The sequence below is a fragment of the Rhipicephalus sanguineus genome, chromosome 4 (genome assembly GCF_013339695.2).
Source record: "Rhipicephalus sanguineus isolate Rsan-2018 chromosome 4, BIME_Rsan_1.4, whole genome shotgun sequence".
Classification (NCBI taxonomy): Eukaryota; Metazoa; Arthropoda; class Arachnida; order Ixodida; family Ixodidae; genus Rhipicephalus; species Rhipicephalus sanguineus.
In genome coordinates, this window is record NC_051179.1 from 49,840,154 (window position 1) to 49,858,656 (window position 18,503).

Genomic DNA, 18,503 nt, shown 5'->3' on the forward strand with positions numbered 1-18,503 from the left:
ACGCAAGTTCGAGATGCTGCTGCTAAAACCGTTCGAACCGTTGTCAACACCGCGCAATCTCGCTCGCAATCTCGGAGCGTCCCAGTTTTCACCCCGGCATCGCCTTACCAGGACAGCATAACGTCTCCCGTTTCAGATAGACGGTCCGCAGAAAGCGCCCGAGGCGACGGCAACTGCCCGACAATACCGGCCCTGCCTCCTACACCTCTGCTGCTTCATCTGCCGGGAAAGATATCCCGGGCGAGACGGGATCGCGTTCTTTGTTTTGGCGGTCCCGTTTCTCCCTTTCTCTTTCTTTTGCTTTATGCTCAAGACGTAGTTAGAGGTGACTGCCTAGACGTTGTTTTTCGTGGCCAAGTATTCCGGTTCTTCTTGCACGCGTTTCCGGATCGATTCTGCGGTGCTTCGTTTGCACCGCGTCGTATTTCGAGGGAAACTAGTACAGCCCCCTGCATCCGAGGGTGCTCCGTGAAACCAACGGCCACGTTGCACGCAATTAGGTACGCTGGCTGTGCGCGGCCAGCCAGCGTGCGCGAGATTCGCAGCGTGTCTGGAGGCAGTCACTAAGGTCTGTAAATCTCAGGCCACATCGGAACGAACGCAGCTGCTACTGTGGCAATGGCAGTCGTGGTATAACAATCCTGCCCATTAGGAAAGCTTCTGCGCCCGCATTCACAAAAACGTCTCGCGATAACAAAATTCGTAAGAGAATATTTAAGCCAATCACGACGCGCGACATAGCATTACCGAAGCCGGCCTAACCAATGGAAAAACGCAGTTTCGAAAGATAACCTTTGTGAACTCGGCCCCTGAATTTCGCCCGCTTAACGAAGTTTTGGTATTTAAACACTAGTGGACGCCGTACGTCGTAGTGAAGCGAGGAGTGACATTGACGTCATCTAGTCTCATTTAGTACGGCTGGTCGCGAACAGTGTGTTTGCGCCTCAACAGCTAACACGAGGCCAAGGCTCAACAGCGATGCACGGTTTTATTCCAACAGAAAGAGGCAGGGGGGGGGGGAGGTATGTGTCAATATCGCCGCGGGCGCATGGGTCGCGCCGACACAAGAGCTGTCCACACGTCAGAGGCAGACAGACTTGGAGGCCCTACCCGGTATTACACGTGTACACACACGCTCGACACGTGGGACAATGACATGAACAGTTTGCCACAGTTTCGCAGAGCAGACTTTTTTCCGGGCACCACAATCACTTTTTTCTAGAACAAAAAAAGTTCGAGCCCTCAGGTCGTCTTAGATTTTGTTCCTTTGCTTGGGGTGAAAGAATGCGAGCACTTCAAGCACGTTGCTGTATTCAGTGAGGTTTTCTATTGCAACACTAAACGCAATACGCTTTGAATGAGGTGCGCCTTTGTTCGGCGTGTTGAGGTTCCAGGAATGGCCTCAGGCGACCACGCTCCCTCGAATGTCTCAATGTCTGCTGGCAATTTTGCCATATTTCTTTTTTTCGTTTTGCTTTCTTCAAGAAGAAAGATCAAGATCTTAAGAGCGCTACCTTGTTTCTTTCTTCATAGTAGCAGAGAATTTTTCTAGCATACCAGGCACAGTAGCATGTGTAATGTAAATATAATTACAAAGTAAACGCGCGTACATCCAACTCTGAATAAACATATCTCAATGTAAGCATTCGTTTTGCATATTTAGGTAGTCATATTCATTCACCATGGCAGTAACACACTTCGATAATACTACTAATAAGAACTGTGGGAGTTTTACGGCCCGAAACCGCGATAGGATTAGGAGAGACGCCGTAGTGGAGGGCTCCTGAAATTTCTACCATCTGGGTTTTTTAGCGTGCCCCTGAATTTAAGTACATGTGCCTGTAGCGCTTCGCCTCCATCGAAATACGGCCGCCGCGGCCGGGATTCGATCCCGCGACCTTCGGGTTAGCAGTTGAGCACTATAATCACTAGAGCACGGTGGTGGGTCAGTAACATACATCGAATCTTCGTCAAGTGGAAATTACCTGTTTTTAACGCGATAGCGATAAAGAGCCCTTGTCGCATAAACTGCGCCGTCGATGTCGGTGGTGTTGATCACTAGCGAAAAATCGGCGTTGTCTAAGAGCAAAAAATCACGATGTATGCAAATGATGCAAATCATGGGTTCGAGGAGGAATCGAACCCAGGCCTTCCGCATGGCAATCTGGTGTTCTACCAAAGAGCCATGCCAGTGCTTGAGACAGCTTCGAAAACAAAAACAATATACAGACGTCATGTGCTGCGAGAAGCGACGTTAACACATGTAATACTGCGTGGCATAGGTGTAAATCGCACCAGGCGTCACACTATGTGAATTGTACAACAACGCGTCGGTGGTTTACATGTCCGCCCACTACAAGACGCTTTGGCATAATCAGTCATCAGACGCAGCATAAAAAAATGTGCAGCTGCGCAGGTGTATGTATTACCTTATGTGAAAACTGCGCGAAGAACGCAGACAAAGGGAGAAACGGGCGACACAAGCGCATACTAATACCCTTGTTACACAGGCAAGTTAACCGCAGTTACGACCAACTGCGGTTAACCGCGTTGAACCACGGTTAGCGCCAACCACGGTTCGCCGATGTTACACGGCGCACAAGCATCCTCGGTTAAAGCGGACTCGCTTTGGCGTGAATGGCTCTGCATCTGGCGGCAGTCCGGCGTTCAACTCGGCTGCTATTGCCGCGTCCACTTTCGCATTCCTTGAGGTGCTCTGTAGACGACGCATATTGTTTTCTCAAAGCCTAATCAGGCTTTCCGTGGTTCGTGTAAGCCACTTCGTTCGTTTTTCACGAACGCTCGCGGCGTGCACACATCCTCCATGAACGCCGCCATTTTCTCGGTTAACTACCAAACCGAGGTCGCCAAGCTCGGTTTGGTACAACCGCAGTTAGCGGCATAACCGCGGTTTCGCATACCGTGTAACATAAGCGAACCGCGGTTACACTAACCTAGGTTTAGGCTGTCTGTGTAACAAGGGTATAACAAGTTGTTAGTATTCGCTTGTGTCGTCCGTTTCTCCCTTTGTCTACGTTCTTCGCGCAGTTTTCGCATAATGCATTACCAACTCGCCCAACAGTCTGTTCTTCTAAGTTGTATTACCTTACTTACAGACACGTAGTGGGTACTTCGCCCATTCGCAAAATGATGAATCATGTCTGTCGGTATAAGGCTTAAGCATAGGTTCGAGTTACATTTCCTGTAAAGCGCACTTTGCCTCACGTATCGTGATGATGTGGCGAAAGCAACGTTCACCGCAAGTAGGGGAACCATTTCGACGAGTTGGTCTATCATTCCGCGTATTTATCCTGCACAAAGCAGTTGCTTAAAGCTTCTCCCTTTTTTTATCCGCCCACTTTGAAAAGTATTGAATGTGAGAGAAAGAGCGAGAGAAATGGTACGTGAAACCTATCCCGCAGAGCGTAGAATTACGCCAGATATTTATTTTTTTCGTTTTGTAAAAAAAAAAAAAAAAAGAGGGGGAGGGGAGCCGCGCACCTGAATTGATGCAGTCTCTCGTCAGTTGCAGCTGACCTTGAAAAAGGCATTGAGTTAAGAACAGTGACACCCGATATTCTTGAACCCGAATAGAGCAAAATACCTGAAAAATTGGAGATGCGACGCACATCTTTACGCATGCTACCCACGCACATCATGGTGCGTTTCACGAGAGATGTTACGCAGCACATCTACCCCTCTTCAGAGCACAGTTAGGCATGTGTACAGTGCCGTTAATATGAAGCAGCGCTTAAGTAACGCACGATTGCAATCCCTTTCACGAAACTGCTGTAGTTTGTTGATGCCCTACGTACGCTCAGCCTTCAAGTAAATGTCGCAGAAGCTTCACTTGGTTCGAGTCACCGCAGCTAAATTTTAGGAAAGCAGGCCGAAAGCGAACCGCCACGAACATACAGTGTTTATTTGACGCGATAGCGTTGAAGAGCTCGTTACGAAGGAGTTCCGCCATTGGCGTCTGTGCCGGAGTTGACGGCGGTGTTATTAGTTGTGAGTAAAAAATTAGTGTTTTTCGTGAGCGAAAATTGGAGTTGATGCAAATAAATAAATAAAACAATATTTTCGGTCAGAGTGAGAATCCAACCCAGGCCTGCTGCGCGGCAAGCAGGTATTCTACCATGAAACCACGCCAGAGCTTGAAACTGCTTCGTAAAAAAACCCTATAAGAATGTGATGTAGTGGGAGTAGTCTCTTTAACGCACGTATACTGCGTGGCAGAATTGTAGAATTGCGCAAGGCGTCAAAACATGTTAGTTGCGCAATTATTGGGTGGCTTAAATCCGCTCACCCATTACAAAGTGTCCAGATGCGCAGGTGCGCGTGGCACCTTACGGACGCGTAGTGGATCCTTCGCCAATTTGCAAAGGCAAGAATTATGGCGTAGTGGGCACTTCGCAACTGTGCCTGCAATAGGCATTCTAGGATAGTTTCAAACGGCCAACGCTACGCGTACAAACGTTCCTTTCCTCCCGGCACGCTTGAAGGCGATACGCACAAGGCCCGATTACGCTACTTGCGTTCTACTCTTGAAGGCGAAGCTCAAGCGTCCTCCGAGTTTTTCTCCCAGAAGCCGAATTGTCTCGTTGTTTCTTGTTTGCACGTATTCATTATTTACAGTGTAACGGTACACATTGTCCCCACATGGTTATTTCTACTTCTTCACAGCCTTTCCAAGGCGTAGAATAAGTATTTCCCTTATTGTGAATAATGCAAGATAGAGAGCAAACTCATCGACGCTTGAAAGGTTTTCCGTCCATCAAAAGCTCGCACATTTCTTTGGGTGTCCCGTTTTCATATTTTCCTGTATTGCAACAATATTGTGCCAATCCCTTTATGCTTCACCACTGGTACGAACAATGCATCGTCCACATTTATTCCAACAATAAAGCCGGTAACGTGGGACGCACCTGCTCAACCTCGCAGACAATTGCCTCGACTTCTAATTGCCGCGCGCTTACGAGCTTTACGCGTAGCTGCGACGGAGAAACTTTATAAGTTATACGTCAGTACGCTGCGCTTGAATATGAATTGTCCCATTATAATATTTAAGTCCTCTGTAACGAATCGTATTACCTGCCCGAAGATTCAAACCAAGAAAAAAAGAAAACTAGCACAGCGGAAGTTCATTGAGACGGTTTCTGCGGTGAGGGCACAGTTCCAACGTTCCGATTAACCAGCGTTACAGGTATGGCAGCGTAAAATGACGAAATGAACGTGACTGAGTTTGCTTGCGAGCTCTGCGCGTGCCCTCCTGCGAGTTAGTGATATTTCCGAAAAGTATCGCGCGTGACATTTCACAATAGCCCTAACGAATTGCCGAGCCGATGTTTCGGTCAGCTTCGGGCCATTAGTATGTAAAGTTGACAAGAGGCGTGGGGCTGGTTGCATTAAAAGTTTACGAACCACTGGGTAGCTATTGGCGAAGTTTGCGGGGCCTGCTGCAATCAACATCGCTCGACAGTAACAATCTCCACACGCTACACAGCGCGTGGAAACCCCGGGTCAACGCCGCCACTGTACTCATTACGCGACAGGAAATCTCCGTGATGGTTTAACGTAGAAACTTGTAATTAGGTATACATTAGAGCTATTCGAAAAGACCTCATTAAGCTACATGTATTGCAAACTGCGAACTGAAATAACAGCTTCCAACTAAAAATTTAAGAACTGTGACACGTTTGCGATGTTTACGTTTGAACAGAACTTGTCTGGCTCCCTCTCTGATGTGGCTTTCTTTTTTTTTCTCGTGAGTAGGGATGAAAAAAAGAGGGGTGGGGAGGAGGGGGGGGGGCGGCGGACGCGAACGATGAGACAGATTAGTTATTCCCTTTCTGTCGCCGGCTCGCATATGTAATAAACATTTTAAAACTATAATTTGGACAAACTGGAGTATATCGCTTATCAAATACGAAATTATTGTTCTTGCAGCCTCCGCTCTTAGCTATTGTAAAATGGAAGGTTTGCTTCGCCGCTAAAGAAAGAAATTTTTTTTTTGGCCCTGAGGTTTTGAGAATCGGGACCCTCCCACCTCGTATAGCGAAATCACCAAGCATTTTTACCTGGGGCGGAGACAGTACCCTCCACCACACAGAAAATTAAGCAGACCACAGGCTCTGACACTCAGGCTACTTCAGGTCGGGGCGTGCCCTAACCCCGCGCTATTGCACAAGATCTATCCTGAAATACAGCCAACTAATGCATGTGCATTATGCGCAGATATCGCTAATCTCGAACACATGCTCTGGCGGTGCCCCGCGTTACACGGCGGCGAAGTCATCACGCCGTCAAAATGGGAAGATGCTATTACAAGCTCCGGACTCGAAGCACAAGTATGGGCAGTCCAACGGGCCCGCGACGCAGCAGAGAGACTTAGCCTTTCTGTTCCGACGTGGGAGCGGCCCGCAACGTGCCCGGGCGCGTTCCGAGGGACCGAAATAAAGTTTATTCATCCATCCATCCCTTCTAAACTCTCTTTTAATTAAAGTGATTATACGTCGCTTTCGCTCTTTCATCACCAGTTTTTTTTTATTCTGCTTTATAAAACGGATTACATCAGATTTTTTTCAAATACTGGGCCAATCGACCCTGTCAGTCACTTATGCTGGGAAAACAAACAGTAACTCCGCGCGGCATGGCAACGAAAATATTTCCGCATTTACAACTGCTAAAACTACGTCAACCATCTTTCGGACACCTTCTCGGAAGTTGTCACGATTATCACATTATTTGTTCAGCATAAGAACTTCCTCCAATGACGACTCTATCTGCTTTTACTTAGGGTTGAGCTCATTCCGTGTGAGCTGTTCTGCTGTGCTCAAGGTATTCATCGTCGCCGGGCCCGTCATAATAAATCGTCATCGTTGACATTGTATTTGCAACTAATATATTTGTCGTAGTGCACGCGGCTGTGAGTTTAGTTGTCGCCTGACTTGTTACTTGCTGTTCCGTGAAGCAACTGGGAGCTAATAAGTTTGCTCAGTCGGTACAACGCGGGAGTAAAAGCGATCGATATTGCTACTAAAGCTTTCATAACTTATTCAATGTTTCATTCTGGCAGGACGTCTAGAATCTATCGATTATTTCCGCCTGAAGTTCGGCCGACACGTATACCGTGAAAGGTTGGCGTAGCCGCGCCTGAGATTTGCAAGGTAATCGATGTGCGAAAAGCAGCGAGAACCGGGAAACAAGAAAAAGCTGACGACAGCCGAAGGAGTTTCCAGGACGTTTGCACGGGTCTGCATGAAACACAAATTAATAATCACTTGTAGTACACTTCAGGTTCATACGCAGACTTTCGTTTTCTTTGGTGCATATACAATATATAATGCTCAATCGATCGGATTCTCATAACCTTGGTTTCCTGACTTCGTGTTCGATGCGTGGGCGTGAAATGCAACTATAAAGGATAAAAACCGTGCCGTAAGATGCTTGGAATTTCTAAGAGCATGCAGGTGACATTCCGTTGCTACTTCAACAGGAAAAAAAATTTATGCAGTTGCGCTCAACGTGAAAGCTGTAGGAAGTGCGGAGCAGTGCTTCGCCTGTCCTTCAGCGACGACCTCAAGGAGCGTGTGTTCAGGAGCTAGTTGGAAAGACATTATTAGGCGAACTTGAACAGCGCCTGGAACGAGACACCAGAGTAGACATAGACAGGACGAACGCAGCCTGTGAGCGTTGGTGAAGGATCTGCGTTCCTTCAGCGGCGCTCGCATTCACGGACAAGCGCGCCCTAGCGTTCCAACCGTGTAACCTGCTAGGCCTCCATGGCGGGAAAGAAAACCATTTGTGATGCAGTGGTGTCACCTCCCCTCCTCCTTTCCCTCCTACTATCTCTCTCACATCACTCATCCTCATTTCTTTTAGATGCGAAGCATCTCTTGCTCGGGGGTATGTCCCGCGGCATGGTAGTCCGCACTCACACTACGCATGCGCAACTCTCCTCCTTCCCTCTCTCCAACAGCTGCGCGTTACTCTCTCCACTTCTCTCCCAGCAGCTGCTTGCGCTTCTCCTACGTTCTTGCTTCTGCTTTCGCGGCGCATGCGCTACTCTCCTCCTCTAGTCTCCTCTCCTTCAAGTGGTAGAGCGCTGCGCGCGTTCTTGCTTCGGTTGACTCCTCTGAAATGCGGGCTCGACATGCCGAAATTCTCTCCTGCGCAGCGCCGCGATGAGCGCCAGCGCATGCGCGTCCCCTCCCCTCTCTCCCTCTCCTACGCTGCCTCCCTCTCGCGCACCTGTAGACCGCGTTCCCCGCTCACCCTGTGAGAATTAACGGCCAGGCTAGAGGGAAGACACGACGAGCGTAGTGTTCCTCTTCGCGTTCCACGACGCGAGGTCGGTAGCATGCCCAACGAACGCCAACGGAACGCGATCGTGCAAGTGCTCCGGCTTCGCATCGCCTCATGGTCCCCTTTAGAGGGAGATGGTGTAATTTTTTTACGTCTCACTGTTACACTATACTATAGACGACTATACTATGCTCCACCCTCTCCCCTCCTCACAATCATTTCCCTTTCCCGCACCCTTACTATACCATACTACACATGGATATGCTATCCATGGTTTTGCCTGCGCATAGCAGAGCATAGCATGCCAGTAGTAGAGCATAGCATGCCATACACGGCTATGCTATGCTCTGCCCTCTCCCTTCCTCCTTTCGTTCCTCCACATCCTCACTTACCTTTCCCACCCCCTTGCTAGAATTAGCTATTTTATACGTGGTTTTGCCTGCGTGACGCGAAGCGACGACAGGAGATGACAGGGTATGATGAAAGCATACTCCCTTGCTCCCTTTCTTCCTCCTCATCCTCACTTTCCTTTCCCACCCCCTTGCTATACATGGCTATGCTATAGGTGACTGTGCTATACATGGTTCTGCCGGCCTAACGCCACACATAACTGTTAGGTTCTACCCTCGCCCCTTCTCTTTCCCTCCTCCTCACCCTCAGTTCCCTTTCCTACCCCTTGCCGCACGCGGCTATGCTGTGCATTGTTCTGTCTACGTGGTGCCATACATGGCTGCGTTCTGCTTTACCCTCTCCCTTCCTCCAGTATATCCTCCTCATCCTCACTTCTTTTTCCCACCTCCTTGCTATACACGGCTATGCTATACATGGTACCGCCTGCCTATTGCCGTAGATGACTATGTTATGCTTTACACTTTCCCTTCCACCTTTCCTTCCTTCTCACCTGCACATAACTCCGTCTCACCCTCACTTCCCTTTCCCACCACCTTGCTATACACGGCTATGCTATGCATAGTTCTATTTGCCTAACGCCATACATGACTACGCTATGCTATACCCTCTCTCTTCTTTGCCATCCTCCTCACCCTCACTTCCCTGTCCCGCCCCTTGCTATACATGGCTATGATTTACATAATTTTGCCTGCCAGACGCCATACATGGCTATCCTATGCTTGACCCTCTGCCTTCCTCCTATTTATCCTCCTCACCCTCAAATCACTCCTCCTCACCATCACTTCTCTTTCACGCCTCCCTGCTACACATGGCTAGGTTATGCATGATAGCGCCTGCCTAATGCCATACATGACTATGCTATGCTTTACCCTCTCATTTACTCCTTTCCATCCTCCTCACCCTCAAATCACTCCTCCTCATCCTCACTTCCCGCCCCTTTGCTATACATGGCTTGGCTATACATAATACCTCCTGCCTAATGCCATATACGACTATGCTACGTTTACCCTCTCTCTTCTTCCTTTCCATCCTCCTCACCCTTATAACATTCCTCACGCTCACTTCCTTTTCCTGCCCCCTTGCTATACATGGTTATGCTGTAGACTATTTTACGGACGGGTTTCGGTGCCGCCATGCTGGGCTGTTAACCTTGCCGTGTTTTACCTTGAACAACTAAGCGAACAACGCTACGGTGGGCGTATACACATGAAAACTGTTGGATTGGTGCATTCGGCGTTTCCTGGCTTTATCAGTTCGCGTCACGGGATACAAAGTAAGAAAACATTCGTTTAACAGCCCATTATGGCGTCGCCCATATGCCTTAGGTAACATAGTCTATACACTGTTTTGCGTGATTGACGCCAAGCGGCGACATAAGATGACACCGTACGATCGCAGCATATCACCTTTCTCCTTTCCCTTCTCCTCACCCTCAGATCGCTTCTCACCCTCAGATCGCCTCGCTTCCTTGTCCCGCCCCCTTGCTACACATGGCTATGTTATACGTGGTTTTGCCTGAGTTACGCCAAGTGACGACGACAGCGTACGACAGCATATGACAGCGCGGGCCCCTAAAGTGTACCGCTTTTAAAAACGACAAATATGTAAAGAATGAAGAAGGCGCCGTATACGTGCGTGTACAAACATGAACAAAATGAAGACTACAGTGCCTGCCGATTCTTGAGCAAGAACAAACATGATATTGCACTCGCAGAACGAGAGCCTTTAAAAAAAGACAGTGACACTGCATTTCGAAGAGAACTGATATGCAGGAGTGTGTAAGCGCAGGGCGAGTGAGATGATGAGGAGGAGCTAGTGACGTTTCGCCTCAGTCATCAACTTCTTGCGCTGCTGACATCACAGACAGAATGAACGAAAGCTTTTACGATGCTATGTTCAGTGCAATTTGGCACGAGTAAGCTAAACTCATAAAGTATCAAGGGACTCCATTTGATTCCCCATACGCTCCTATCGCAGCTTCAGCTGCTGGATGAAGAAGGAGGCATGTGAAGTTGGCACACAGGTAAACATTTCACTCTCTTAGTGACTGAATCACCTGTGAGCGACAGCGATGAACAATCGTTCAACAGGAGTCAACGGTTCGACAAGTTGACTCGTATTCGTCAAGGCAGCAACCTTAACCTCCGACACAACTCGTTAATACAGTAAGAACATAAAACATATGATAACTGATTTTTTAGCCAGGAAATTAATCGCACATTCCGAGAACCGCTTCTTAAAGGGGCCCTGCAACACCTTTCTTAGTTATATTGGAATAGTCTCATTATTGACGTATGACTCTTCACGAGTCATATGCCGCAAAAATTTTTCGAATCCGTCGAGTCTAAGTGGTGTTACCAAATTATAGAGATCACGTTCCGCAGCTTTCTCCCTCAACTCAACGCCGCGAGCGCGCGGAAAGATAGGCAGCGAATCGAGGGAGGCAGCGCAGAGGAGCGAGGCTCCGCCCAAGAGCGCCGGCGGAGTTTTTTTCTTCATTTTTTTCTCTCTGACGTCTGGGTGCACACCACGTGTCTGTGCCGCACTTCGGTCGGCTTGCGTCGTTCTCGTCGAGCGGAGCCGATATCGCGCGTGCTTGAAAACTGCGCGTCGGTTTGGTAATGTTGGGTGTGCACCTCGAACGCCGTAGTGTTTTCATCGCTCTGCCAACCATGGAAAGCAAACCTGCGCGCGTCGTTTGGAACGAATGACAGCTTGAGATCGGTTCGGCCCATACTCCGATACACCGCCTCGTAAGACGGCACTGGCAGACGACCCCCGAAGCGCCGCCATTACCGGACGCCCGCATTGTTATCGGAGGACACGCTGCGCCCGTGCCTCGGTCGGTCGTGAGAACGTGCCGACGATGCAGTTCTCAGCTGACGAGGCAACACTCGAACGGCTGCCACTCTCAACGGAACCGGCGATGGTCAAAAGCACAGAAATATTCACGTTTTCGCACTGCGCATGGCGAAGAAAACGGAATCCACGCAACTACGAGCAGGCGAGCTGTCCGGTGAGACCGGAAGTGCTAATATTAATGTTTGTTCGGTGTTTTTAACGCGATAACAGAATATAAACATACATATTATCTACTTATTGAACTCAAAATTAACAACGAAAGTAATAATGAGGGTGTTATCGTGATTATAACATCAGCCAATGGTGGAACTGCCGACAATCGCGTCATATTTTGCGGACTAATACATCATTTGTCGAGAGAAGAGGGAGCGATTTTCAGCTGACTTTGAGAATTTATTGTAAATTCCAGGCCGTGCGCATCGCTGTAATATTTGGTTCGCGTGTTCTCGGGAGCCTCGACTACCGATCGGCAGTGCTTTTTGAGCATGCTCGAAAAGTGTTGCAGGGCCCCTTTAATACGCAGCAACAGACAGCCAGGTCGCTTCTAGCTTCTACGAAAGAATCTTAAGCCCCCCCCCCCCCCATAGAAAAATTACCACAGAAATCCCAGGCAGACCGTACCCAACAACAACACATCTACTAAGCTGCTATCAAAATTTCTAAATCATTTTTCGAATATATCATCCACCCTTCCAGTCTTTGTTCAGGATACACCTCACTTCCTTTGGATTATAGGTTCCCCTGACCAAACACAAACGCTTCCAGATCAGGCCATTCTGGTAACCTTAGATGTCTGCTCCTTGTATACGAATGTACCTATCACTGAAAAGATTGAACCGCTCTCGAAGTCACTCAAGGAAAGCATCCAAATATACGTATAATGTTAAAGTGTACGTCTCTTTATTACAAGTAGTCTTTACACATAATTATTTTGAATTTGATTCTACAGAATACCTACATACGTTTGGCACTAGTATGGGAACTCCTTTCGCACCAACGCACGCCAACATTTTAGGGATAGTTAGAATCGGAGCTCTTGAAATTATCTCGGCCAAATTCTTGCACAGATCACCGCTACGTAGACACATATTTATTATTTTGAAACATGACATAAGTTCACTAAAGACATTCACTAACCACTTTAACAAATTTCACCGAGGTATTAAATTTCCCATGCACCATTGTTCTAGAGAAATTAACTTCCTCGACATGACGGCATCCACTGAAAGAGGAATATTAAAGGCGACGTTCTACAGAAAGCCAACAGATAGCCTACAGTACCTAGATTATACACCGGTCATCCCCCGCGACATTGTAAGTAAAGAATATTTGTCGGACAGGCGAGGCGTATAAAAATGATCTATTCGCTGCCTTGACGAAGACGTGTCAAAGCGTTGGCTCCAGCGAGATCCTCTGTTCAACGATTGCTCATCTCTTCGAGCCTATATTCCTCTTCCCCTGAACATCTCTCTTGTACAAACGACAGGTATCACAGCCGAAGTGCAAACACTGACAAGCGCCCACCGCTGTCCACTGAATTCGATAAACGTTTACGCGTAGGTGCTAACATCAGTCCTGTATGCGCTTTTGGTGCTTCCCGTGTCAGATATTAAAAAAGTGTTAAATAAAACAAAAAGCAAAATAAAGATAAGAGAACCCTAACGCTTCACTCCTCCATTCCCTACGTGTCGGCGCAAAGTGCAGAAGCAGATTTTTCAGTATCTGTTGCAGGTAATTGCATTCGTCCATTAGTGCAGTGTCATGTGCCTGTAATGTTGATTCAGGTTGATGGAACAGGCGGCTGGCCACCACAGCAGCGGAAATGCGCGCCTGTTTGCGGGAGAGATTCCGTGCACGATGCGAATGTTGAGTGTCAACAAGACTCATCTGTACGTCGTCCGTGGAAAAGAAAAAAGGATGTAACCAAGCCGATATAGTACGGGCTTGGAAACCATTAAGCTGCCCGAAACGGGAAGAAATACTTCTATGACAACAAATGCCAGCGGTCTGCCGCTAAATTCATAACATTAACGTCCAAGCACTACTCTGTATGTGGAATTAACGTTTCAGTTTTCCTTAAGACTTTTTCTAGGCAAGTCTGTGACATTATGTGCAAAACCTGGCAGTCAATGACAATCTCAAAACGAAAGCTGCCATCTAAAAGCTGTCATTGTTTTCGTTTTCTTATTGTAACGTTACGCCATATCAAGCAGGAAGTGCTAATGTGCCGTAGGCGGAATGGCGCGAAAGTACTGAAACACGCAGCTGATCGCGCGTCAAGAACCGGAAGCCGTCCGTAGCGATTACAAAACGGCACGCCAAATCATGCGTTGAGCAAGTCGCTTCGCACGTGTGATTAAATGTTATCAGGTAGTGTTTTCTAGCTGTGTTGACATGGAAGTGTCTGGCTGCCTTTGTTTTTCGAACAGCGAGCACGAAGGCTTCCACAATTACTACGTCGCTTTAATAAAACATGGACTGATAAAGATATCAGTAAGTAAGGCCAAATTGCGAAAAGAGCGCGGAGGGAGGGGGGAACCATTTACTTCAACTTGCACAATTGCCCATGTGCCTGTTAACGTACATCATAATATATTAAAGCACGGTTCAACAGCAGGAAATAGTTACGAAGGAAGCATCAAAGCGGACAGCCACAGATAATTTGAAAGCCTTCGACTATTTTAGGGCGTTATAAAAGTCAGCTCATTTAACGTGCACGATGGTCACAGTAGCGCAGGCGTTATTTCAAATTATAATTTCTGTGGTGTTACGTGCCAGAACCAATATATAATTTCGAGGCACGCCGTAGTGGAGGGCTCCCGAAATTTCGACCATCTTGAGTTCTTTGACGTGCACTGATATCGCCCAACACACGGGCCTCTAGCATTTCGCCTCCGTTTAAATGCGGCTGCCGCGGCCGAGATCGGACCCGCGACCTTCAGGTCAGCAGCCGAGCACCGTAACCACTGTACCACCGCGGTGGACAGGCGTTATTTCTAGCGTCGTCGTTTCCGTGTCTTACAGAGTTCCGAACGCGTTTTCTGCACTCTGTGAAGACCTCCACTACTTCCAGTAATGAAAAGCATCCATTTTTATTCCTTCAGTCGCTTTACGAGGGAAACGATCAACCTAATCACATGAAGGTACAGGATATGTGACACACCCACGAAATCGACAGAGGTTTGATGGGCGTGTCACATAGCCTACAAAAGCAATGTTGCGAGCACCTAAAGTGAGACCATGTCAGAACTCGATGACATTATGTCAAGTTAAAGTAACGAGAGGTCGGATTTCAACGGGTAACACAAGGCAAGCTGTCGGTATTCCTCCAATCATAAAAGAAAGGTAACGGTATTGCACAAAATGGAAAAGGCTACTGCGTCACGCAATGGCGTGCCAACGTCAGTGCACACCCGAGGAGGTGGTCAGGTCCACGGCGTGGAAAAGCTGCAGGTTAAAACGACAGCACAATGTCTTCAATTGCGCAAGTACAGCACGGGGTGGTTGTCGGTAACGACTAACTCCGCCTAATCGTCTACTCTCGTATCGAAATAACGTCAGCTTGATAATGTGCAGTGGGGACAAATGCGATCATTAATTTGACAATGCTTGTACCCCCGTCCATCTCCGTCCGAGCAGGAACTACAACCGCAAAATAAATCGTTGTCGCTGCATTACCTGGGTCTGGAAGACCAGCCAGAGCTGGTGCACAGGATAGAGGGCGCAGTTATAGGCTCCACGACATTTCTGGACCTGGGATGCGACCCACCATGGGCGAGGAGCATTCTCCCCTTTGTTTCCCTCTCAAGCTTATTCATTTCTCTACTTCTCTTATTAGGCCTGTAATGCTTGGATAGAAAATAATCCTTCATACGTCTTGGCCATTCTGCACCAAGTCTGTCATCATTACCGCCGTTCCAAGAACAGACAAACTTTGTTTCGGCGTCGTGGAAGCAGCGCCATTGGAAACGAACGACCGGCCCACTTACGCAGGAGTTAAGCCCGATGGTCGCTGTAAGCCCTTTACCTTAAGCCCCTTAAGCCCCTCTGAGAGCATCAGTGTTTGCTGGTCCAGGAGAATTATTGCTTAGGCTACTGCACATGTAGGTATATGCTTCGGACACAGCTTTTGCCCATAAAAAGGCTATGTTGGAATGGTATGATATCAAGCATACTGGGCGAAGCAACAAGATTAAGATATGTCTCGCTGCCATCTTTACGGTGCGGTGACGGAGTGCCCTTGTTACCTCTAAAGCCTACGGTGTTTGACCACATGATCCCGGGGCTCATCTTCCAAGAGGGCATGCGATCCGCTAAAAGCCCTCTTCAAAACCTTCATATATCATGGTGCTATATTTTGTGAGAACACACCTACGTAGTTAATCTCCTGCCATTTCATGTAGGTCATTTCCTACCACGTGACACGGTGCAAGCCGCGATATTATAGTGGTGCTGTTCGCATCATACGATTGGTGACTAGAATCGGCTATCATCCGGGGTTGTACACGCTGCTGATAATGGCAGAATCGCTGTGGAAACGAAACTTGCTAAGGTTGAAGACTGAGCGTGTCGGAATAGCATCACTACATTGTATAGCGCAACTAATTGACGGGATAATCTGTTGTGTGTGCATCTTTCTTGTGCCCCGTCGATTAGTTGCGATATACAATCTACAGTGATCGTTGTGGAGCTTTGAATGTGTTCGCTCGCTTGTGTGCATTGAAAGTAATACTGCCCTCTTACTTGTATTCTATGCTCGTCAATTTTAATATATCGCTTCCACGTTTGTTATTTATTTCATGTAACCCCCCGCCCCATCCATTGCTGTACTACACTCAGGTGCTGTAAGTGAAATGAATATATAACTGAGAAATGCTGAACCCACAAAAAAACTAAGTATGCCTAACAATCGTAGAGAAACTGCGTTTTTCTCTGCCTCTGCCTACATTTCAAGAGCAGTACGAGTACAGCACTTTGTATTGTGTGCGCGCGCGCGCACGCGCACGCGCGCGCGTGTGTGTGTGTGTGTGTGTGTGTGTGTGTGTGTGTGTGTGTGTGTGTGGTGTGTGTGTGTGTGTGTGTGTGTGTGTGTGTGTGTGTGTGTGTGTGTGTGTGTGTGTGTGTGTGCGCGTGCGTGCGTGCGTGCGTGCGTGCGTGCGTGCGTGCGTGCGTGTGCGTGTGCGTGTGAATAAAAAATAAGGGATTGTGGTAAAACATGTGCACTGCAGCAGCTACAAAAGCACACGAAAAGATTGTGAGCAGCATTACGACTGATGCTAAAAATATTTCCTCAAGATCAAAGCAACATGCCCGTCAATGGAAAACAAAAGCAGCTTGAAAATAGAAACGTATGATCAACACTGAAACCGTACAGAGCAAAGAGACGTATAAAACAAATGACGCAGAAACAGTAACGGAAGGATAATGCTAAACTAATCACACTACCAACTTCAACACACTACAAAGAAGGCTCAGACATATTAGAGCAAATACCTCAATACGTGAAACCGTTAGGAACTCGGTCAAGTTAGTTCGGTAGAATAATTTAGGCAGAGGGTTTTTAAATATTCAGGCATATAATTTCTCAAGTTATGTACGCCATTTCCATCGTATACGCAGCTGCACTTGATTAGCGAACGAGCGTGGCAAAACAGAGCTCTGGCGCAATCGCGATGCCAACCTATTTGTAACCTCTTTCACACTTCACTGTCCCCGTCACAATGCACCGCACTTGAGATTCGCAGTCGCACGCAACGCTAGATATATAAGCCTCGAAGGCTGGCGCTTGCGCATTTATTTCCGGGCCAAGAAACAAGCGCCCTAACTGTATTGCTTTTTTTAGCGCAAAAAACGACACCACAAGAAAGAAGACGGAACACAGCGCTACTCTCAACTGACCTCAGTTGAGAGTAGCGCTGTGTTCAGTCTTCTTTCTTGTGGTGTCGTTTTTTGCGCTAAAAAAGCAATATGGATTCTCACCAACTAGCCCGCCAACGCATTTTGTTGCGCCCTAACTGTGAATGCTTTCCCGCGAGCTCGCCAACGTGTACGCAAACAGCATGGCTGTATATGAACCACAAGCTCCTTCTTTCACAGCTAAGCTTTGGGTCGGCGTTGAATGTGCGCATTCGTCTTGCGTGTGAATGCGTCTGCCCCAGACAACCGTCTCTTCCAGCATGTGTTACGAGTCCTCAGAATGAAACCAATCCACATTCTAGAGCTTAACTAAAATTCCATGATGCCTCATTCTCAAGATAACTCCGAATCTGTGTGCACTTGAGCGGCTTAGAATGCAAACTGTGAGGATGATAAGTAGTTCCAGTTTTCAACGTTATATCTCAGCGTGCTAAAGCTGAGACATTTTCAAGCAAATCCCGAGTCCAGCAGTTCCCACCTTGTTGGATAACGAATGTGTGTGTGTGTGTGTGTGTGTGTGTGTGTGTGTTGTGTGTGTGTGTGTGGTGTGTGGTGTGTGTGTGTGTGTGTGTGTGTGTGTGTGTGTGTGTGTGGTGTGTGTGTGTGTGTGTGGTGTGTGTTTGTGTGTGTGTGTGTGTGTGTGTGTGTGTGTGTGGTGTGTGTGTGTGTGTGTGTGTGTGTGTGTGTGGTGTGTGTGTGTGTGGTGTGTGTGTGTGTGTGTGGTGTGTGTGTGTGTGTGTGTGTGTGTGTGTGTGTGTGTGTGTGTACTTACGCCACTAAGGATGACGATAACAAAGCTTTGTGACTACTTTGTCAGCGAAGAAATCCGTCACACAATAACGATTTCGACATCATTGTACAAAAATATTTCATGGATGCCTGAGCGTAGACGACAACCGCAGTGGCTTATAGCAACAGTGATACGAGAGCGAGGATCAAGCAACCAAAAAGACTGGTGCCATAAGCCTAAACCAGCGCCTTAGACCGCTCGGCCACGCTACCGACTCCAC